The sequence below is a fragment of the Bubalus bubalis genome, chromosome 4 (genome assembly GCF_019923935.1).
Source record: "Bubalus bubalis isolate 160015118507 breed Murrah chromosome 4, NDDB_SH_1, whole genome shotgun sequence".
Lineage (NCBI taxonomy): Eukaryota > Metazoa > Chordata > Mammalia > Artiodactyla > Bovidae > Bubalus > Bubalus bubalis.
In genome coordinates, this window is record NC_059160.1 from 62085043 (window position 1) to 62109597 (window position 24555).

A 24555-nucleotide genomic window follows, 5' to 3' on the forward strand; every position below is an offset into this window, starting at 1 on the left:
TTCCTAACCCAGGGATCAAACACTGGTCTCCTGTAATGCAGGCAAATACTTTACAAACTGAGCCACCAGGGAATGGGAAGTCTTTATTTTTATCACCTTTTATTTTTTATTTATTTATTTTACTTTACTATATTATATTGGTTTTGCCATACATCAACATGCATCCGCCACGGGTATACACGTATTCCCCATCCCGAACCCCCCTCCCACTTTCCTCCCCATACCATCCCTCTGGGTCATCCCAGTGCACCAGCCCCAAGCTTCCTGTATCCTACATCGAACCTGGACTGGTGATTCGTTTCTTATATGATATTATACATGTTTTAATGTCCTTCACCCAAATCATCCCCCCTCCCTCTCCCACAGAGTCCAAAAGACTGTTCCCTACATCTGTGTCTCTTTTGCTGTCTTGCATACAGGGTTGTCGTTACCATCTTTCTAAATTCCATATACACGCATTAGTATACTGTATTGGAGTTTTTCTTTCTGGATTACTTCACTGTGTATAATAGGCTCCAGTTTCATCACCTCATTAGAACTGATTCAAATGTATTATTTTTATTGGCTGAGTAATACTCCATTGTGTATATGTACCTCAACTTTCTTATCCATTCATCTGCTGATGGACATCTAGGTTGCTTCCATGTCCTGGCGATTATAAACAATGCTGCGATGAACAATGAGGGTACACGTGTCTCTTTCCCTTCTGGTTTCCTCAGTGTGTATGCCCAGCAGTGGAATTGCTGGGTCGTATGGCAGTTGTATTTCCAGTTTTTTAAGGAATCTCCACACTGTTCTCCATGGTGGCTGTACTAGTTTGCATTCCCACCAACAGTGTAAGAGGGTTCCCTTTTCTTCTCACCCTCTCTAGATTTATTGCTTGTATACTTTTGGATCACAGCCATTCTGACTGGCATGAAATGGTACCTTATTGTGGTTTAGATTTGCATTTCTTGGATAATGAGTGATGTTGAGCATCTTTTCATGTGTTTGTTAGGCATCTCTATGTCTTCTTTGGAGAAATGTCTATTTAGTTCTTTGGCCCATTTTTTTATTGGGTCGTTTATTTTTCTCGAATTGAGCCTCAGCAGTTGCTTGTATATTTTTGAGATTAGTTGTTTGTCACTTGCTTCATTTGCTATTATCTTCTCCCATTCTGAAGGCTGTCTTTTCACCTTGCTTATAGTTTCTTCCCTGTGCAGAAGTTTTAAGTTTTATTAGATCCCATTTGTTTATTTTTACTTTTATTTCCAATATTCTGGAAGGTGGGTCATAGAGGATCCTGCTGTGATGTATGTCAGAGAGCGTTTTGCCTATGTTCTCCTCTAAGAGTTTTATAGTTTCTGGTCTTATGTTTAGATCTTTAGTTCATTTTGAGTTTATTTTTGTGTATGGTGTTAGAAAGTGTTCTAGTTTCATTCTTTTACAAGTGGTTGACCAGTTTTCCCAGCACCACTTGTTAAAGAGATTGTCTTTTCTCCATTGTATATTCTTGCCTCCTTTGTCAAAGATAAGGTGTCCATAGGTGCGTGGATTTATCTCTGGGCTTTCTATTTTGTTCCATTGATCTATATTTCTGTCTTTGTGCCAGTACCATACTGTCTTGATGACTGTGGCTTTGTAGTAGAGCCTGAAGTCAGGCAGGTTGATTCTTCCAGTTCCATTCTTCTTTCTCAAGATTGTTTTGGCTATTCGAGGTTTTTTGTATTTCCATACAAATTGTGGAATTATTTGTTCTAGCTCTGTGAAAAATACTGTTGGCAGCTTGATAGGGATTGCACTGAATCTATAGATTGCTTTGGGTAGTATACTCATTTTCACTATATTGATTCTTCCAATCCATGAACATGGTATACTTCTCCATCTATTAGTGTCCTCTTTGATTTCTTCACCACTGTTTTATAGTTTTCTATATATAGGTGTTTAGTTTCTTTAGGTAGGTATATTCCTAAGTATTTTATTCTTTTCGTTGCAATGGTAAATGGAATTGTTTCCTTACTTTCTCTTTCTGTTTTCTCATTATTAGTGTATAGGAATGCAAGGGATTTCTGTGTGTTGATTTTATATCCTGCAACTTTACTATATTCATTGATTAGCTCTAGTAATTTTCTGGTGAAATCTTTAGGGTTTTCTATGTAGAGGATCATGTCATCTGCAAACAGTGAGAGTTTTACTTCTTCTTTTCCAATTTAGATTCCTTTTATTTCTTTTTCTGCTCTGATTGCTGTGGCCAAAATTTCCAAAACTATGTTGAATAGTAGTGGTTAGAGTGGGCACCCTTGTCTTGTTCCTGACTTTAGGGGAAATGCTTTCAACTTTTCACCATTGAGTATAATGTTTGCTGTGGGTTTGTCATATATAGCTTTTATTATGTTGAGGTATGTTCCCTCTATTCCTGCTTTCTGGAGAGTTTTTGTCATAAATGGATGTTGAATTTTGTCAAAGGCTTTCTCTGCATCTATTGAGAAAATCATATGGCTTTTATTTTTCAATTTGTTAATGTGGTGTATTACATTGATTGATTTGCAGATATTGAAGAATCCTTGCATCCTTGGGATAACGCCCACTTGGTCATGGTGTATGATCTTTTTAATGTGTTGTTGGATTCTGATTGCTAGAATTTTGTGAAGGATTTTTGCATCTATGTTCATCAGTGATATTGGCCTGTAGTTTTCTTTTTTTGTGGCATCTTTGTCAGGTTTTGGTATTAGGGTGATGCTGGCCTCATAGAATGAGTTTGGAAGTTTACCTTCCTCTGCAATTTTCTGGAAGAGTTTGAGTAGGATAAGTGTCAGCTCTTCTCTAAGTTTTTGGTAGAATTCAGGTGTGAAGCCAACTGGACCTGGGTTTTTATTTGCTGGAAGAATTCTGATTACAGTTTCAATTTCCGTGCTTGTGATGGGTCTGTTAAGATTTTCTATTTCTTCCTGGTTTAGTTTTGGAAAGTTGTACTTTTCTAAGAATTTGTCCATTTCTTCCATGTTGTCCATCTTATTGGCATATAATTGCTGACATTAGTCTCTTATGCTCCTTTGTATTTGTGTGTTGTCTGTTGTGATCTCTCCATTTTCATTTCTAATTTTATTGATTTGATTTTTCTCCCTTTGCTTCTTGATGAATCTCGCTAATGGTTTGTCAATTTTATTTATCCTTTCAAAGAACCAGCTTTTGGCTTTATTGATTTTTGCTATGGTCTCCTTTATTTCTCTTGCATTTATTTCTGCCCTAATTTTTAAGATTTCTTTCCTTCTACTAACCCTGGGGTTCTTCATTTCTTCCTTTTCTAGTTGCTTTAGGTGTACAGTTAGGTTATTTATTTGACTTTTTTCTTATTTCTTGAGGTATGCCTCTATTGCTTTGAACTTTCCCCTTCACACTGCTTTTACAGTGTCCCATAGGTTTTGGGTTGTTGTGTTTTCATTTTCATTCGTTTCTATGCATATTTTGATTTTTTTAAAATTTCTTCTGTGATTTGTTGGTTATTCAGCAGCGTGTTGTTCAGCCCCCATATGTTGGAATTTTTAATATTTTTTCTCCTGTAATTGAGATCTAATCATTCTGCATTGTGGTCAGAAAAGATGCTTGGAATTATTTCAATTTTTTTGAATTTACCAAGGCTAGATTTATGGCCCAGGATGTGATCTATCCTGGAGAAGGTTCCATGTGTGCTTGAGAAAAAGGTGAAATTCATTGTATTGGGGTGAAATGTCCTATAGATATCAATTAGGTCTAACTGGTCTATTGTATCATTTAAAGTTTGTGTTTCTTTGTTAATTTTCTGTTTAGTTGATCTATCCATAGGTGTGAGTGGGGTATTAAAATCTCCCACTATTACTGTGTTATTGTTAATTTCTCCTTTCATACTTGTTAGCATTTGTCTTACATATTGCAGTGCTCCTATGTTGGGTGCATATAATTTATAATTATTATATCTTCTTCTTGGATTGATCCTTTGATCATTATGTAGTGTCCTTCTTTGCCTCTTTTCACAGCCTGTGTTTTAAAGTCTATTTTATCTGATATTAATATTGCTACTCCTGCTTTCTTTTGATCTCTATTTGCATGGAATATCTTTTTCCAGCCCTTCACTTTCAGTCTGTATGTGTCCCCTGTTTTGAGGTGGCTCTCTTGTAGATAACATATATAGGGGTCTTGTTTTTGTATCCATTCAGCCAGTCTTTGTCTTTTGGTTGGAACATTCAACCCATTTATGTTTAAGGTAATTATTGATAAGTATGATCCCATTGCCATTTACTCTATTGTTTGGAGTTCAAGTTTATACACCGTTTTTGTGTCTCCTGCTAGAGAATCTCCTTTAGCGTTTGTTGGAGAGCTGGTTTGGTGGTGCTGAATTCTCTTAGCTTTTGCTTGTCTGTAAAGCTTTTGATTTCTCCTTCATATTTGAATGAGATCCTTCCTGGGTACAGCAATCTGGGCTGTAGGTTATTTTCTTTCATCACTTGAAATATGTCTTGTGATTCCCTCCTGGCCTGAAGAGTTTCTATTGAAAGATCAGCTGTTATCCTTATGGGAATACCCTTGTGTGTGTGTTTTTGCTGTTGTTTTGTTTTGTTTTTTTCCTTTACAATATTGTATTGGTTTTGCCATACATCAACATGCATCCACCATGGGTGTACATGTGTTCCCCATCCTGAACCCCTCTCATACCTCCCTCCCCATACCATCCCTCTGGGTCGTACAAGTGCACCAGCCCCAAGCTTCCTGTATCCTGCACCAAACCTGGACTGGCTATTCATTTCTTACATGATATTATACATGTTTTAAGGCCATTCTCCCAAATCATCCCCCCCTCCCTCCCCTGCAGAGTCCAAAAGACTATTCTATACATCTGTGTCTCTTTTGCTGTCTTGCATACAAGGTAGACGTTACCATCTTTCTAAATTCCATATATACGTGTTAGTATACTATATTGGTGTTTTTCTTTCTGGCTTACTTCACTCTGTATAATAGGCTCCAGTTTCACCCATCTCATTAGAACTGATTCAAATGTATTCTTTTAATGTCTGAGTATTACTCCATTGTGTATATGTACCACAACTTTCTTATCCATTCATCGGCCGATGGACATCTAGGTTGCTTCCATGTCCTGGAGATTATAAACAGTGCTGTGATGAACATTGGGGTAAACGTGTCTCTTTCAATTCTAGTTTCCTCGGTGTGTATGCCCAGCAGTGGAATTGCTGGGTCGTATGGCAGTTGTATTTCCAGTTTTTTAAGGAATCTCCACACTGTTCTCCATAGTGGCTGTACTAGTTTGTATTCCCACCAACAGTGTAGGAGGGTTCCCTTTTCTCCACACCCTCTCTAGCATTTATTGCTTGTAGGCTTTTGGATCACAGCCATTCTGACTGGCGTGAAATGGGACCTCATTGTGGTTTTGATTTGCATTTCTCGGATAATGAGTGATGTTGAGCATCTTTTCATGTGTTTGTTAGCCATCTGTATGTCTTCTTTGAAGAAATGTCTGTTTAGTTCTTTGGCCCATTTTTTTATTGGGTCATTTATTTTTCTCGAATTGAGCCTCAGGAGTTGCTTATACATAGTTGAGATTAGTTGTTTGTCACTTGCTTCATTTGCTATTATTTTCTCCCATTCTGAAGGCTGTCTTTTCACCTTGCTTATAGTTTCTTCGTTGTGCAGAAGCTTTTAATTTTAATTAGATCCCATTTGTTTATTTTTACTTTTATTTCCAATATTCTGGAAGGTGGGTCATAGTCCTCTATGACCTGCTGTGATGTATGTCGGAGAGTGTTTTGCCTATGTTCTCCTCTAAGAGTTTTATAGTTTCTGGTCTTATGTTTAGATCTTTAATCCATTTTGAGTTTATTTTTGTGTATGGTGTTAGAAAGTGTTCTAGTTTCATTCTTTTACAAGTGGCTGACCAGTTTTCCCAGCACCACTTGCTAAAGAGATTGTCTTTTCTCCATTGTATAGTCTTGCCTCCTTTGTCAAAGATAAGGTGTCCATAGGTGCGTGGATTTATCTCTGGGCTTTCTATTTTGTTCCATTGATCTATATTTCTGTCTTTGTGCCAGTACCATACTGTCTTGATGACTGTGGCTTTGCAGTAGAGCCTGAAGTCAGGCAGATTGATTCCTCCAGTTCCATTCTTCTTTCTCAAGATTGCTTTGGCTATTCGAGGTTTTTTGTATTTCCATACAAATTGTGAAATTATTTGTGCTAGCTCTGTGAAAAATACCATTGGTAGCTTGATATGGATTGCATTGAATCTATAGATTGCTTTAGGTAGTATACTCATTTTCACTATATTGATTCTTCCGAAACATGAACATGGTATATTTGTCCATCTATTAGTGTCCTCTTTGATTATTATTTGTTTTTGTTTTTGTTTTTTCCCTTGTTGCTTTTAATATTTGTTCTTTGTGTTTGATCTTTGTTAATTTGTTTAATATACGTCTTGGGGTGTTTTGCCTTGTGTTAATCCTATTTGGGACTCTCTGGGTTTTTTGGACTTGGGTGATTATTTCCTTCCCCATTTTAGGGAAGTTTTAAACTATTATCTCCCCAAGTATTTTCTCATGGTTTTTCTTTTTGTCTTCTTCTTCTGGGACTCCTATGATTCGAATATTGTGGTGTTTAATATTGTCCTGGAGGTCTCTGAGATTGTCCTCATTTATTTTAAGTCTTTTTCTTTTTTCCTCTCTGATTCATTTATTCCACCATTATATCTTCTATTTCACTAATCCTATCTTCTGCCTCCGTTATTCTACTATTTGTTGCCTCCAGAGTGTTTTTGATCTCATTTACTGCATTATTCATTATATATTGACTCTTTTTTATTTTTTCTAGGTCCTTGTTAAACCTTTCTTGCATTTTCTCAATCCTTGTCTCCGGTCTATTTCTCTGTGATTCTATTTTTATTTCAAGTTTTTGGATCATTTTCACTATCATTATTCAGAATTCTTTATCAGGTAGATTCCCTATCTCTTCCTCTTTGGTTTGGTTTGGTATGCATTTATCCTATTCCTTTACCTGCTGGGTATTCCTCTGTCTCTTCATCTTGTTTATATTCTTGAGTTTGGGGTGGCCTTTATGTATTCTGGCAGTTTGTGGAGTTCTCTTTATTATGGAGTTTCCTCACTGTGGGTGGGGTTGTATCGGTGGCTTGTCAAGGTTTCTTGGTTAGGGAAGCTTATGTCGGTGTTCTGATGAGTGGAGCTGGATTTCTTCTCTCTGGAGTGCAATAAAGTGCCTAGTAACAAGTTATGAGATGTCAATGGTTTTGGAGTAACTTTGGGCAGCCTGTATATTTAAGCTCATGGCTGTGTTCCTGTGTTGCTGGAGAATTTGTGTGGTATGTCTTGCTCTGGAACTTGTTGGCCCTTGGGTGATGCTTGGTTTCAGTGTAGGTATGGAGGCATTTGATGAGCTCCTGTTGCTTAATGTTCCCTGGAGTCAAGTGTTCTAGGATGTTCTCAGGATTTGGAGTTAAGCCTCCTGCTTCTGATTTTCAGCCTTATTTTTACAGTAGTCTCAAGACTTCTCCTTCTATACCACACCATTGATAAAACATCTAGGTTAAAGATGAAAAGTTTCTCCACAGTGAGGGACACCCCAGAGAGGTTCACAGAGTTACATGGAGCAGAGAAGAGGGAGGAGGGAGCTAGAGGTGACCCGAATGAGAGGAGGTGGAATCAAAAGAGGAGAGAGCAAGCTAGCCAGTAATCACTTCCTTATGTGTGCTCCACAGTCTGGACTGCTCAGAGATGTTCGTGGAGTTATACAGATAAGAGAAGAGGGAGGAAGGAGACAGAGGTGGCCAGGAGGATAAAAGGGGGGAATCAAAAGGAGAGAGACAGATCCAGCCAGTAATCATTTCCCTAAGTGTTCTCCACTGTCTGAAATACACAGAGATTCAGAGAGTTGGGTAGAGAAGAGAAGGGGGAGGGAGGAGACAGAGGCGACCTACTGGAAAGAAAGGAGAGTCCAAAGGGAGAGAGAGCTGTCAAGACAGTAATCTCACTCTCAAGTAAAAATGGATACTGAAGATTGTGCTCTTAAAGGTACAAAATTGATAACAAATACCAAAAAGCAAAGATTAAAATTCTAGAGTAGAGGTTGGATTTTCAAAAATACAATATTAAAGAAAAGAAGAAGAAAAAAAACAAAGTCACAAAAGTTATTAATATATATATATATGAAGTTTGCTTTAAAAAATAGTCTTTTTTTTTGAAAAGTAATAGTAGGCTATAAAAATGAAAATTAATTTAGTAATAGAGAACTTAAAATTTTTTTTAAAGTTAAAAAAAAAGAAAAGGGAAAAAGAAGAAGAAAACAAAAGAAAAAGAAAAAAGAAGAATAGAAAAGAATGATCATAAAAATAGTAAAAATATATCTAGGACTTTCTCTTGTGTTGTTGTGGGCAGTCTGAGGTCAATTCATTTTTGGATAGTTTCTTGGTCTGGCTTATATTTCTCAAGATTTCTCCACAGTGAGGGACTGTGGAGAAATAGGCCCCTTCCTATGTAGTCGGTATTAACTACAGGGTTTTAATCTATTGCACCTGTCACTTCCAGGGCGGTTCCCTCGGTTTTAGCTTCTCTTTGCTGGTCTCCTCAGTGTCTGATTTCCGCCCTGACACAAGGGGGCGGTGGTGGACACATTCTTAGGCTCACTTGTTCAGTCGTGCTGTGGGGAGGGAGGGACGCTGCAAACAAATAACACTGGCGTGTGCTTGCAGTGTCTCAGCCACACTGGGCCTGCCCCCACTCACAGCGCATGCATCCTCCCTGCCCACACAGCTCAGGGTCTAGGTTGATCTGCCGGGAACCACCGAGGCCAGCCCTGGGCTGCATGCACCTCCCAGGTCTAAGCCGCTCAGGTTCAGGCACTCGGGTAGTCCTCAGAGGTGCAGACTCCTTTGGGCTTGCGTTTTATGCCCTTTCCAGCTCCGAGCAGCTCGGGTGATGAGGTGTTTGGCGAGTGCGGTCACTGAGTCTTATTGCCTCTCCCATCCCTGCCGCTCGGTTTTCTGAGTGTACAACCGGCGCACTTTCTCAGGCGGATGACTGTCCAGAACCCAAAGAAGTCTTAGTAAGCAAAGAAGCCTGCTTGCAGTTTGGTAGATAATGTCTCTCTGGGGCTGTGATTGCCCCCTTCTGGCTCTGGCTGCCTGTCACTTGAGGGGGATGGTCTGCAGCCGGCTAGTTCTGTTCCACCCTTTGTTCTGTGCATGGGCCTGGCAGTATCTTAGGGCTTTTCACGTGGTAGCTATCCCACAGTCTGGTTTGCTAGCCCAAATTAGTTCCCTCTGATTACCCTCGGGGGCATTAAGGCCCGATCCTTACTCTAAGCAATGCAGCCTGTGCCTTCCTGCCCAGCCCCAGCTTGCTAGTGGCGGGCGCAGGCATCTGCACTGCTTCTCTGCTGGGGGAGTTACCATTGGGCTTGTAATCTGTGGGTTTTAATTATTTACTTATTTTTCCTCCCTATTATGTTGCCCTCTGTGCTTCCAAGGCTCAGCACAGACTCAGCAGTGAGAGTGTTTCCTGGTGTTTGGAAACTTCTTTCTTTTTAATACTTCCTTCCCAGGATGGAGCTCTGTCCCTACCTCTTTTGTCTCTTTTTTTGTCCTTTATATTTTTCCTCCCTCCTTTCGAAGACAATGGGCTGCTTTTCTGGGTGCCTGATGTCCTCTGCTGGCATTCAGAAGTTGTTTTGTGGATTTTACTCAGTGTTTAAATGTTCTTTTGATGAATTTGTGGGGGAGAAAGTGGTCTCCCTGTCCTATTCCTCTGCCATCTTAGGACCGCCCCTTTTCTCACCTTTTACTCAAACTTCTTTCTTGAGATGAAGGAATAGAATATTTTGCCAATTTAAATTATGCTTTGTATTCTCTGTTTTGCCTAGTTTTTCTGGGCCTCTGTTAATTTGCTTTTAAGTTTTATTAATAAGATTTGAACCCTTATCTCCTAAAGATTTTCATCACTTCATGCCAAAAATGATTTGGCAGTCAGCCTGGTATCAAATCCTCTATATCTGTTCCCATCTTCTCTCCTCTCTCTTTCTCTCTCCCCCCTCCCGTTTTACTTGTCAAAACTACATTAACCATTATTATTCATGAATCAAAAAAAATCATTCTGGAGCTAAGATAGCAGTATAGGAAGACCCTGAGTTTGCTTCTAGTTATTTCTCTAGATAGATAGATAGAGATACAGATATAGAGATATAAAGAATAAGCAACAATGGTAATAGGGGCAGAGATGAGGTATAGTTAAGACCCACAACTCAGGGTAGGTGACCAACAAATGCACATATCCTCCCAGGGAGTTAGGGGTCTGAGCCACAAAATAATGTCCCCAGTCTGGGGATCCTACACCCAGAGGATGAGCTCACAGAATATCTTGTTTTGAAAACCAGCAGGACTTGAGTATGGGACAGCTGCAGGTATTAAAAGACATACTCTGACTCCCAAAGCAGAGGTAGTAATTTGAAAGGAACCTGGGTGATCTCCACTTGCTCTGATCTTGGAGAACCTCCAGAGGCAGAAGGCTACTACTGGAGTGTCCCTGGGGACACACACACACACACACACACACACACACACACACACACACAGAGGCAGGCAGCAGATATTTTTGAAAACTTGTTCTACCATGAGGACACATGTGCTGGCAAATGCCAAATTGAAATCCTCCCTTTAGCCCATTAGTGCAGAGGGCTTAACCACCAACCAGCAGGTCACCACCAGTTCTGGGACCTGGCAAACTGAGGAGCCAGATGAAAGAAGACAAAGTTGTGCCCTTCAGCAATCCAGTACAGCCCCCAAAACCCCTGAGGCTCACGATCAACCACCTGGGACTCAACCCAACATCCAGGAGGCTGCTAGCAGCTTCAAACCTCCACAGCCCCTGCACCTAACTGTCCCAAAAGAAGATCCTGCACACCTGAAAGCAGGCACCAGTGAGAGTATCCAAGAAGGGCCCATACAACCCACATAGGGGGCAACTCTAGAGCATATCTCTCTGGTGACCAGAGAAGAGTGGATACCATAGTACATCTCCTACATAAGATCATTTCTCCAAGATCTGGAAAGATAACTGACCTACCAAATACATAGAAATAATAGAAAGAATTAGGAAAAATAAGGGGACAGAGCAATACATTCCAAAGTAAGGAACAAGACAAAACCCCAGAAAAAAGTTAACAATGTGGAGATAAGTAATCTACCAGATAAAGAATTCAAGGTAAAGATCACAAAGATGCTCAACAAACTCAGTAAAAGAATGGATGAACATAGTGAGAAGTTTAATAAAGAGAAAATATAAAGAAGAAACAGAGATGAAGAAAGTCGTGTGTTGTGCTTTGTCATTCAGTCATGTCCAACTCTGCAACCTCAGGACTGCAGCCCACCAGCCTCCTCTGTCCACAGGATTCTCCAGGCAAGAATACTGGAGTGGGTTGCCATGCCCTCCACCAGGAGATCTTCCCAACCTGGGGGCCAAACCCATGTCTTCCATATTGCAGGCAGATTCTTTACCAACTGAGCCACCAGGGAAGCCCAATATGAAGAATACAATAACTGAAATTTTTAAATACACTAGAAGGAATCAACAACACATTAGAAGTTACAAAGGAACTATAACTGACTTATAAGCAGAAACTTTACAGGCTACAGGGAGCAGCATGATATATTCAAAATAATGAAAGGAAAAGAAAACCTAAACAAGAATACTCTACCCAGAAAGAAGATGTGAAAGTAGGGGGACATGGAACTCACCTCCCCCTCCACGAACACATCAAAAAATACAGCCACATGAAGAACAGTTTTCACTGAGAGTTAACTAGAGACTGGCAGGAGTCATGTACAACCAAGGCTTCAAGAAAGATCCACATGGAACTGGGCAGAAAGGGGAAAGAAGCAAGCCCAAACTTAAAAGGAACAGATCAGCTCAGACCCAACCCTCAGATCTTCTGCTCCAGCAACTTGGGAACCTGACCCAACCCCCAGTAGACAGTGATGGCCACTGAGCATAAGAGAAGCCGCATCTCACACTGGCTCTGGCCCTAGCCGCCTATATCTCCAGCCCTACCTCCTACCAAGTTAATGATGTCAAGACAGAGATATGGAGGAAGAGGATGGCCAGGTGTCAATGGAGGCAAAAACTAGAGATCTGAAACTGCAGTGATGAAACACTGCAAGGATACTGACAACACAAGATGCTCAAAGAGAGGCATGGATGGGATTCTTCCTCAGCTTCCTCTTCCTCAGAAGGAACCAATCTACCAACATCATGATTTTGGAACTGTAGCATCCATAACTGTTAGACAATGAATTTCTGTTGTCTTACTCCACCATATGTTACATTTTTATGGAAGCAAACTAACCAAGCAATGGAATCCCCAGCAACAGAACTTCAAAGTATAGGTTGCAAAAAAATGAGATAACAAATTAAAAAAAAGAAAAATATACAATCATAGCTGAACACTTAAACACACCTCACTCAGTAATAAATAGAAATATTAGACAGTAAACCAGCAAGGATATAAAAGATCCCCATAACTCATCAACCAACTGGAACTAATTGTCATTTATAGAACACTCAATAGAATAACAGGATACGTGGTAAAGTATCTGGGCAGGTCTGAGGCAGATGCAGGAGTTCCTGAGACAGTCATAGCAGATCAGACCTTAAGTATGTATATAAGCATGCATATTATTTAGAATGAACCCTGAACCAGATAACTATGGTCCAAACAACAAAATAAGAAAAGCAATTTTAGCAAAGGCTTAACATGTTAAACAGAGTTCAGTCAACACTAAAGAAGACAAGACAGAGCTGTAGTTTGAATCTCTCAGGGTTTATTGCCTGTCAGGTGAATAAAATTTCATACCTTTAAGGTGAATAAAACAACCCAGAGTTTATGCAGTGAAATATTCACAGTGTGAGGACACAATCCAAAATCACTGAATATACAAACAATCAGTAAAATGTGACCCATTTCAAAAGACATTCATCTACCAAAATGACAATCTCTTGGTACCAAGGCCAAGATGACTCAGATATTGGTAGCATTGCACGAAAGCTTTAAATCAATCTTACACAACCATGCTTTATGAAATAAATTAAGATAATGAGAAGTTAAGATGTCCCAGAAGAGAAAGAGAAAACACATAGTATTAAAAGAAAAATGTTAGAAATGCAAAATATAATCTGTTTCTGAAGAAAGTCACACTTTGGGCTTAATCACTGGATAGAGATTACTGAAACCAAAACCAACAATTTTGAAATTAGATTTGAATTGTGTCATTCTCAAAAAGAGAAAAAATAGATTATTTTTAATTTACAGAGATTCTGGGATCTATGGCACAATGTTAAAATCTATCTAATATGTAATTTGAGTCACAGAAAAAGCAAAAGAGGGAATGGGGAAGAGAAATAATTTATGGCTGGAAACTTGGCAAATATTGGGGGGAAAGTTTCCAATCAACTCATACACTTCTTACACTTAAAAAGTTCAATCAGCTAATAAAAGCCATAGTCAAAGAAGATTACACATTGGTATATTAAAATGCAGCATAGAGAGAGCATTTTAAAATGTGCCTATGCTGCTGCTAAGTTATGTCATGTCTGACTCTGTGTGACCCCACAGACGGTGGCCCACCAGGCTCCCCCATCCCTGGGATTCTCCAGGCAAGAATACTGGAGTGGGTTGCCATTTCCTTCTCCAGTGCATGAAAGTGAAAAGTGAAACTGAAGTCGCTCAGTCATGTCTGACTCTTCGCGACCCCATGGACTGTAGCCTGCCAGGCTCCTCCGTCCATGGGATTTCTCAGGCAAGAGTACTGGAGTAGGCTGTCATTGCCTTCTCTGAAATGTGCCTATTCAGTTCAGTTCAGCATCTCAGTCGTGTCTGACTCTTTGCAACCGCATGAATTGCAACACGCCAGGCCTCCCTGTCCATCACCAACTCCTGGAGTTCACTCAGACTCATGTCCATCGAGTCAGTGATGCCATCCAGCCATCCTATCCTCTGTCATCCCCTTCTCCTCCTGCCCCTAATCCCTCCCAGCATCAGAGTCTTTTCCAATGAGTCAACTCTTCGCATGAGGTGGCCAAAGTACTGGAGTTTCAGCTTTAGCATCATTCCTTCTGAAGAAATCCCAGGGCTGATCTCCTTCAGAATGGACTGGTTGGATCTCCTTTCAGTCCAAGGGACTCTTAAGAGTCTTCTCCAACACCACAGTTCAAAAGCATCAATTCTTCGGTGCTCAGCTTTCTTCAAAATGAACTTATTTACAAAAGAGAAACAGACTCACAGACATGGGGAAAAGACTTGCGGTTGCCAAGAGGGGGCATGTTGGAGGATGGATGAGTGGGAATTTGTGGTTACTAGAGGTAAATTAGTGTATATAGAATGGATAAACAACAAGGTCCTACTGTATAGCACAGGGAAATATATTCAATCTCCTGTGGATAAACCATAAGGAAAAAAATATATAGAAAAGAATGTATGTGTATTTATAACTGAATCACTTTACTGTATAGCAGGAATTAACATAACATTGTAAATCAACTATACCTGAATTTTTTTAGAAAAGGCCCATGAAATGTGAAAGCCAAAGAATTATAAATATCTGGGAGGTATTTCTGAAAACTGTCAATGGTAAGTTATCAATTTGCCTTTTCTTTTGATAAAAGATTTTTTCTCTATTATCCGAATAGTGATACTGACACAACCATTAATCACATTTTTGCAGAATTACTACATTGAAAAAATTGTCTTTATCATATTATAAATGCCTAACAGTGATGAAATAAAAAAAGAGAAGGTTGCCTTTTGTCTTATAATCTGGTAGTAATTATTGCATACTTGGCTTGTTCTGATGCTAATGTTATTTACAAGTGTCTCTCTGAAGACATTTTCCCCAGGTCTGTGCTCCCCTCTCTATCCCCAGATCTGGTGCATTACACCAGAGATTCATTAGTAATGCTTAAGATAGGGCCACCAAGGACATATTTGTTTGTTTCACTTAATTAAAAATTAGGTCCATTTTTTAAAGGGGAAATTCTGTCAGTATAGAAATATGCCCCTCTGCCAGAAACATCAGAATATCAACTTTCCCAGCAACAGAGAGAGATCCCTACCTAGCCATTTAAATTACTGTTAGCTCTGTAGTTCCAGAGTAAAGACTTTCTGAACTCAGGAGAAGGCAGACTCTCTGTAGAGAAAATCTTCATCTTGTATGGGTGGAGGATGACTTAGTGATACTCGCCAACTACAGAGCCCTCTGTGAGTATGACTCTGTGCTCCAAAGCATGGGCAGAGACCACCCTCCTTTCTCTCCACCATAAGACCATTCTGATGATTTTTTTTTTTCACCCTTTGCAACTTTGGGGTTTAGTGACCATCAGAGGTTACAACTATCAGAGAGGTTTTTGTTTGTTTGTTTTTTAATGTCATTTTCCTTACCTTTTCTGAACTCCAGAATGATGCTTTCCTCTGAGAAAAATCTCTCTATCAAAGTAACTGATATGGTTTGTCATTTTAATAGTTTATGAAGGTTTCAACAACCACTTCTAAAGTGTGACTTCTCAATGTGATTAGCAAGTACAGGGCTGTCATCGATAAGCAGTTTTCACATATCAATACAATTAAGTTCATATAAATACAGTGGAATTTTAGACAGATGATCTATATATTCTCTGCCAAAACCTCCGGAGAAGGCAATGGCACCCCGCTCCAGTACTCTTGCCTGGAAAATCCCATGAACGGAGGAGCCTGGTGGGCTGCAGTCCATGGGGTTGCTAAGAGTCAGACACGACTGAGGGATTTCCCTTTCACTTCTCACTTTCATGCATTGGAGAAGGAAATGGCAACCCACTACAGTATTCTTGCCTGGAGAATTCCAGGGACGGGGGAGCCTGGTGGGCTGCCGTCTATGGGGTCGCACAGAGTCGGACACGACTGAAGCAACTTAGCAGCAGCAGCAGCAGTAGCAGCAGCAGCCATAACCTCATCCTTATTTTAAACAAAAATTACATATAAAATATGTGAATTCTAGATCCATTGAGTGACTTATTTACTTATGTATTATCATTTGGTGACCCCATCCACTAATACTATTTCACATTTTAATGGAAACTCACTTTTTAACATATATATCAAGGTCAATGTCAGTTAATTACATGAGTGTGTTCTTAAGAATGTAGAATATGAATGACTGAAGAAAATGGTGGCATCTCTTTAGGACACCCAGGCTGATTGAGGTGCTTGGGAGAGTTGGATACTCTGGAATTGTGGTGACAGGACTTAGGGGAGGCACCTGGGCTGCAGAAACAATTCATTCCTGTCCCACCACTGGAAACTCAGTGCTATCTCTGTATGACCTTTAACCTGGTGTTGAGGTAGGTAGGCTAACATTTAGGCAAAACATTCCCTGTACTTCCTTTACTCTGTTTTTCTTTAAACATTTTAGGCTAAACTGTGGGACTAGGCACCAAGTGGAAGCTAATATCTGTCTTAATAATTATTGTTATTTTTTAGTTGCTAAGTCATATCTGACAGTTTTTCAACCCCAGGGACTGTAGCTCACCAAGGCCCACTGTCCATGGGATTCTCCTGGCAAGAATACTGGAGTGGGTTGCCATTTCCTCCTCCAGGGGAATCTTTGCAACCAAGGGATGGAACCCGTGTCTCCTGCATCTCCTGTATTGACAGGTGGATTCTTTACCACGAGCCACCAAGGAAGCCCCAGCCTTTCTTAATGATTAGGAAGAGAATTTTTAAGGCAACCAAATGAAACTTCAAGTAACTGTTTAATTGAAACTTCTAAGGCAGATGCCTTTTGGTTCAGCAGCATAGAAAAATGACAGGGTATCCAGACAATGCTGGAAGGATAAGCAATATTTGACTTAGCTGTGATGTAAATAATCAGAAAGAAGACCAAATATATAATCTTTTTGATTAAAGCAAGAATTTTAAATGAATTTCTTTTAGCCTAAGACTAAATATGACATATAGCCATTTTTTTGTGTGTATTGCAAGGAAGCAAAGAATGATTTTTATATTTTAAAGACTTCATTTTTAAAATGAAGGAGAGTGAAAAACAGAGATTATATATGGCATATATATTAAGTATGTGCATTTTTATATCATTTATACCTCACTGTATCTAAAACACAAAAGCATCTAATTGGCCCTTTGTAGAAGAAAATTGGGGATATCCATGTGAGATTACATACTAATATTAAAGAATTCCAAGCACTTTGGGTCTTATTACCATAAAAGAGAAGGGAAATTTCACTAGTTGAGAAAGCAAGCTGCTTGTTCTGAGTCACATGTACATATAAAATTTGTAAATTTTATAATAAACATATTTATTGCATTCCCTAAACTTTGAATAGGGCTAGCTGTTGTGAAATCTCAATGAACAAAACATAGCCCAATGCTAACAAAATTACACTCACATATTTAGAGGTAGCAAAGAGATAAGCATAGTAGGCTAGAAAGCTTTTCTCAAGAAGTCAAACTAAGCCAAAACTTGAAAAATCTACATACATCAGTATCACTTTAGTGAAGGCAAAAACAGCAGTGAGAAGCTGGTAATGAACAGAGTTGTATCAGGAAACAGACTCCACTCAAACTTGTCAAGACATTACTTTGGTTTGTGGAAAATGAACAAGTACTTTGGTGGAAACACTGAAGAGCTCTTTCACAGGTAACTTTCCTTTCTAAACATGAACATTCTCATCACAGGAGTATAATATCAGTGGGTCAAAAAAGCACTTCAGGTCTTATTCAGTTCAGTTCAGTCATTCAGTCGTGTCCGACTCTTTGCAATCCCATGGACTGCAACACACCATGTCTCTGTCCATCACCAACTCCAAGAGTTTACTCAAACTCATGTCTATTGAGTCAGTGTTGCAATCCAACCATCTCATCCTCTGTCGTCCCCTTATCCTCCTGCCCACAATCTTTCCCAGCATCAGGATCTTTTCAAATGAGACAGTTCTTTGCATCAGGTGGCCAAAATATTGGAGTTTCAGCTTCAGCATCAGTCCTTCCAATGAATATTCAGGAGTGATTTCTTTTTGGATGGACTGGTTGGATCTCCTTGCTGTCCAAGGAACTCTAAAGAGTCTTCTCCAACACTACAGTTTAAAAGCACCAATTCTTCGGTTCTCAGCTTTCATTATAGTCCAACTCTCACGTCCATACATGACTACTGAAAAAAAACCATAGCTTTGACTAAAAGGACCTTTTTTAACAAAGTAATGCCTCTGCTTTTTAATATGCTGTCTAGGTTGTTCATAACTTTTCTTCTAAGGACCAAGCATCTTTTAGTTGATGCTAAAATTCTGGCTTTTAGGTACAGATAGTATCTATGCAATTCAAGTATTGCAGATTAATATTAAACTGTAATTTTAACTGTAAATGTTAATTTCAAATTATATCTTACCTACTTATGGAGAGAATAAAATGGACATCATCAAAAAATACAGCTGAAGAAGTAGAAACTACTGGAAGAGAAATCATGTTGTACCAAATAAATAATTCATGTGAAGATCCTCCAGCATACTGTTGCTTTTTTTGGCTTTCTTTTTTTTTATTTATATTTGGTAAATTTTTAATTATGAAATAATTTTGTACTTGCAGAAGATTTTACATACTAATGCTGACAGTTCCCAGATATCCTTCACACAGCCCTCCTAAAGGTGGCATCCTGCATAATCATAGTGCAATAATTATTGCCAAGGAATTAACATTGTATTGTGTTGCTCAGTCACTCAGTTTTGTCCAACTTTTTGTGACCCCATGGACTGCAGCATGCCAGGCTTCCCTGTCCTTCACCGTCTCCCAGAGCTTGCTTAAATTTATGTCCATTGAGTCAGTGACGCCATCCAACTATCTCATCCTCTGTCATCCCCTTTTCCTCCTGCCTTCAATCTTTCACAGCATCAGGGTCTTTTCTAATGAGTCTGCTCTTCACATCAGGTGACCAAAGTATTGGAGATCCACTTTCAGCATTAGTCCTTCGAATGAATATTCAGGGTGGGTTTTCTTTATGATTGACTGTATGATCTCCTTGGTGTCTAAGGGACTCTCAAGAGTCTTCTGCAACACCACAATTCAAAAGCATCAGTTTTTTGGCCTTCAGCCTTCTTTATGGTCCAACTGTCACATCCATTCATGACTACCAGAAAAACCATAGTTTTGACTCTATGGATCTTTGTCAGCAAACTAATGTTTGTTTTTTAATACGCTATCTAGGTTTGTCATAGCTTTTTTCCCAAGGATCTAGTGTCTTTTAATTTCATGGCTGCAGTCATTATCAGCAGTGATTTTGGAGCCCAAGAAAATAAAGTCAATTACTGTTTCCATTGTTTCCCCATCTATTTGCCATGAAGTGATGGGACTAGATGCCATGATCTTAGTTTTCTTAATGTTGAGTTTTAAGGCAGCTTTTTCACTCTCCTTTTTCACTTTCATCAAGAGGCTCTTTTTTTCCTCTTCACTTTCTGCCATAAGGGTGATTCATCTGTATATCTGAGGTTACTGATATTTCTCCTGGCAATCATGATCCCCTCTTGTGCCTCATGCAGCCCAGCATTTCACATGATGTTCTCTGTATATAAGTTAAATAAGCAGGGTGACGATATACAGGCTTAACATACTCCTTTCCCAATTGGGAACCAGTCTGTTGTCTATGTCCCATTCTAACTGTTGCTTCTTGATGAACATACAGGTTTTGCAGGAGGCATATAAGGTGATCTGATATTACCATCTCTTGAAGAATTTTCCACAGTTTGTTGTGATCCACACAGTCAAAGGATTTAGCATAGTCAATGAGGCAGAAGTAGATGTTTTTGGAATTTTGCTTTTTTTTCTATGATCCTACGGATGTTGGCAATTTAATCTCTGGTTCCTCTGCCTTTTCTAAATTCAGCTTGAGCATGTGAAAGTTCTCAGTTCACGTACTGTTGAAACCTGGTTTGGAGAATTTTGAGCATTACTTTGCTAGCATGTGAATTGAGTGTAATTGTGAATGTGAATTGCGGTAGTTTGAACATTCTTTGTCATTGCCTTTCTTTGGGATTGGAATGAAAACTGACCTTTTCCAGTCCTGTGGCCACTGCTGAGTTTTCCAAATTTTCTGGCATATTGAGTGCAGCACTTTAACAGCATTATATACACTGTATACAAATGTTAATAATTCAAATTGAGATTTAAGGATGGATCCAGTTCATGGCCAGACTAGGGTAGGCACCTAGGTTGCTGCTGCTTCTGCTGCAGCAGGTCCTTTGTGCTCCCTGGCCACCCACTACCACCGCCTAGATCTGGGGCTGCATGCTGGCTACTGACTCTCCATCTTGGATCCCTCAGACTGAGCATGTGCAAAGTGCTGCCTCCCTCACTGTGGCCTGTGAGTCCCTAGAGACACAAGAAGAGACTTACTGGGAATCAGAGGATTTCAGGGTCTCAGAAGAAAGAAGGATTACCTAGGAAATAAATTAAATTAATTAAATAATTATTTTGTTTGGATTTTCCTAATTTTACCACTGATGTCATTTTCTGTTGCAGGATCCAATGCAAATTACTATTTGAAAAGGAAATGTCATGTGTCCTTAAGTCTCCTCCTGAAAGGTTGTTGTTGAGTCACGCGAATACACTGGGATTCTTGGCCCCCGGAGGAGAAGAATTCAATCCAGGGCCAGAGACGAGGCTTGATCGCTCAGAGCTTTTGTGTAATAAAGTTTTATTAAAGTATAAAGGACATAGAGAAAGCTTCTGACATAGGCATCAGAAGGGGGCAGAAAGAGTACCGGCTTGCTAGTGTTAACAATGAAGTTATATAATCCAAAGAATGTCTGGAGGTTGTAAAAGACCTCATCAGACCTACTCCCATAATTTCCATTTTAAGATAACACTGTCCTCAGGCAAGATACATCCTTGTAAAGACCAGGTCTACTCCCATAATTAACATTTTAAGATAATAGAATTAGCCAGAAGATTTAATCCAAAGACTGTCCTCAGGCAGGATACATTATTGTTATATAATCCTAAGGAATGTGGAGAAAGAAAAAAAGTTTGTCCTTTCTTCCTCCTTGAGAATTCCAGACCCCTCTCTCCTTGGGGACCCCTAGACTCCCTATCAACCTGCCTAGGAACTGACTCTCTCACTCCAATCTGTGTCTCATCCTGTCTCCTCTCTTCCTTTGTGGCCTTGCAAGTACTAACAGTTGAGGTTAAATTCTTCAGGGTTTTTAGTTTTGGCATATAGTAGTTTTTTTACCCAATACAGCAGCAGGAAACTTGTTTATGTAGTACTTATCAAACACTGTGTTCTATTAGACTGAAAAATGGAAAGTAAGTTGGATATTGATGTAGAAATTTCAGGATGAATAGCAAGCCTGGAAAGCAAATGGGTATTGTTTGGATGACAATTCTGATACCAAAAGTAAAATATATAAAATAAAATAATTTTTTTAGTCATTGCAGTAACAGCAAACACTCAAATACTGCACACATGACCTCCAGACTATGTATAAAATGTCAAACTCAGCCACTTATTTGCATTTAACAGGAACCCACACTTAAAAAAGCATGTGCGCTCATTCGAACTTGTGAATAGTGAAGAATTATTAGGAGCAAAAGAACATTATAATATGTACAAAATAGTATCACATGGATGACAGTTTTAATTCTAAAGCTTAATATATTTCAGAGAATAAAGGACAGAGTTTAGATTAATTGAAAAATAGAGATGTGAGAGCATGCAAGGTGGTATATGAACACTAGTAAAAACATATCAGAAAAACATGATCATAAGGATTCCTATAATTCACATCAAAATATCTGAGAATTCTGAAGTTTTGACTCATCATTAGCATGACTCACAGAAGAAAATGACTATTCATTTCTGTGATTGGATATTTTCACCCAATAGCTATGGCCTCATAATTTCATGCAAGTTTTCTCAGTTCAATGTCACTTGAGTTTCTGAGGAGTTTGATAAGTATAAGTCAGCAATGAGAAACCATACATCATTACCTACACTCATATTGCTGGGACTGACAGATGATTCTCCAATGCAGGTTTTGATTTTTTTATTTCTGTTTATATCCTACTTATTGAGTGCCACTGGGAATCTAAGCATCATTATACTCACTTTAGTAGACTCTCGCCTTAAAACTGCCATGTACTTTTTCCTCAAACACTTCTTCTTTTTAGAAACCTTATTCACCATGGTGTGCATTCCCAGACTCTTATACAGCTTATCAACTGGGGACAAGACTATTTCCTATAATGCTTGTGCTAATCAACTATTTTTTGTCTTTCTTTTTGCAATAACAGAATTTTTCCTCCTGGCCATCATGTCCTATGACCGTTATGTGGCCATCTGCAAACCCTTACGTTATGCAACCATCATGAACGCCAGAGTCTGTGGATGGCTTGTTGTCTGTTGCTGGATAGCAGGTTGGCTGGTCATATTTCCACCACTCTGCCTGGGCTTAAACATAGAATTCTGTGATTCTAATGTCATTGATCATTTTCTCTGTGATGCTTCTCCTATGATGAAGATCTCTTGTTCAGACACATGGTTCATAGAACAGATGGTTGTTGCCCTTTCTGTGTTGACTGACATTAGGACATTTCTGTGTGTAGTTCTGTCATATATATATATACATTATCAAGACCATCACAAAGTTCCCTTCTGCCCCGCAAAAGATGAAGGCCTTTTCTACCTGTTCTTACATGATTGTGGTTTCTATTACTTATGGCAGTTGTATCTTCATCTATGTCAAACCTTCAACAAAGGATGAAGTGACAATTAATAAGTGTGTGTCGTTGCTTATTACTTCAATTGCCCCCATGTTAAACCCATTTATTTATAGCTTGAGGAACAAGCAAGTGAAACAAGCTTTTACAGACTTAATCAAAAGAATTTCATTGATCTCAAAGCAGTAAAGAAATGTTGAAACTAAGCATAAAATATCAATTTAAAAAGAGCAACGGGCCTCAAGGTCACAATCTTCATTCATGAACTATTAAATTCTAGTATATTGTCTGTTCATATTAACAGGCTCACACCAATGTTATTACTGAATCTCAGACCTAAAATCATCTTTTCAGTGCTTGTTGAAATAAACAACTTGAGTTATTTCAACTTTTGTTGAAAATAAACTTTCTCCAAGATGGCATCTCATATCAAGAGAATGTAAAGGACCTTACTGAAATTCTAACTTGGTTCTGATCAATAAAAGAACTATTAAATGTTACATGGAAAAAAATTGAATTCTTGAGCTGATAGGAAAATAGTGGAGTAATAGTATCCATTGTGTCTTTTAAGCTAAACATCCAAATGCATTTATATAATTGTAGTTACTCTTCTCAAGAAGGAATTAATTATTCAACATAAAAATGAGTTCATTTGAGCAAAAAATGAATAAATTTTAACCATGGAAAGGAAAATATATGACTTTAGACACCTGGAAATCCACATTGACCTTGTAAAAGAAACGTTAAAGCCCAAAGACTTGAAGTTTAGATTTATCAGATTCTCTCTAAAGTGAAAACCTCTCTGTTAATTCTAAAGCACAACCTCTCTGTTAATTCATCACCCTGGTGGCCAAGATCAGATAAAATCTGCTGACATAATAAAACAAGTTAGTGCTGAAATATATAATACAATGCAAGTCCTAAATATAGTAATTTAGATGAACAGGAGCAAGAAAATCTCAGCAAATTAAAGCTCTAGAGATCAAGAAAATTAAGCTATCAAAATACAAAGAACCCCTGGGTTATAGACAAGGAATCCATTATCAAGGCATAATTGTTTTCTCAATGATTATTTTTAACATTGCAAAAGCATAAGTATGATCTTCACTAACATTTTACAAAGGAAGATGTGCTCCTACATGTATAGTGTGAAAATATCTCTTTAAGACCCTTCTTTCATTTTTTTTTTTATTTTGATATCTGTCCAGAAGTAAGACTGCTTGATCATATGGTGCATGCATGAGTGCTAAGTCACTTCAGTCCTGTCTGACTCTTTGCGACCCTATGGACTGTAGTCCACCAGGCTCCTCTGTTCCTGGGATTCTCCAAGCAAGAATACCAGAGTGGTTTGCTGTGCCCTCCCTCCAGGGGATCATCCTGATCTAGGGATCGAACCCACCTCTCATGTCTTGCACATTGGCCAAGCAGGTTCTTTACCACTAATGCCACCTTTGAAGTTCACTTGATCATATGGTAGTCTTATTTTCTTTTTGAGAAATCTTAATACTGTTTTCCCAAGAGGTTTCACCATTTCTACAATCCCATCAACCGTGTGCAAATATCCTGTTTCTTTGTATCCTTGCCAACACATGTTATTTTCTGATTTTTTGAAAACTATCCATCCTAATAGGTGTGAGGTTACACATATTTATGGTTTTTTTTTTATATATTTTATTTATTTTTTAGCTTTACAATATTGTATTGGTTTTGCCATATATCAATATGAATCTGCCACAGGTGTACACGTGTTCCCCATCCTGAACCCTCCTCCCTTATGTATAATATCAT

General features: G+C 38.8%; 1 pseudogene; it reads left to right on the forward strand.

The window, feature by feature from the left end:
- The first annotated feature begins 21075 nt into the window (after window positions 1–21075).
- Window positions 21076–23241, forward strand: LOC102408640 (annotated as a pseudogene).
- The last annotated feature ends 1314 nt before the right edge of the window (window positions 23242–24555 follow it).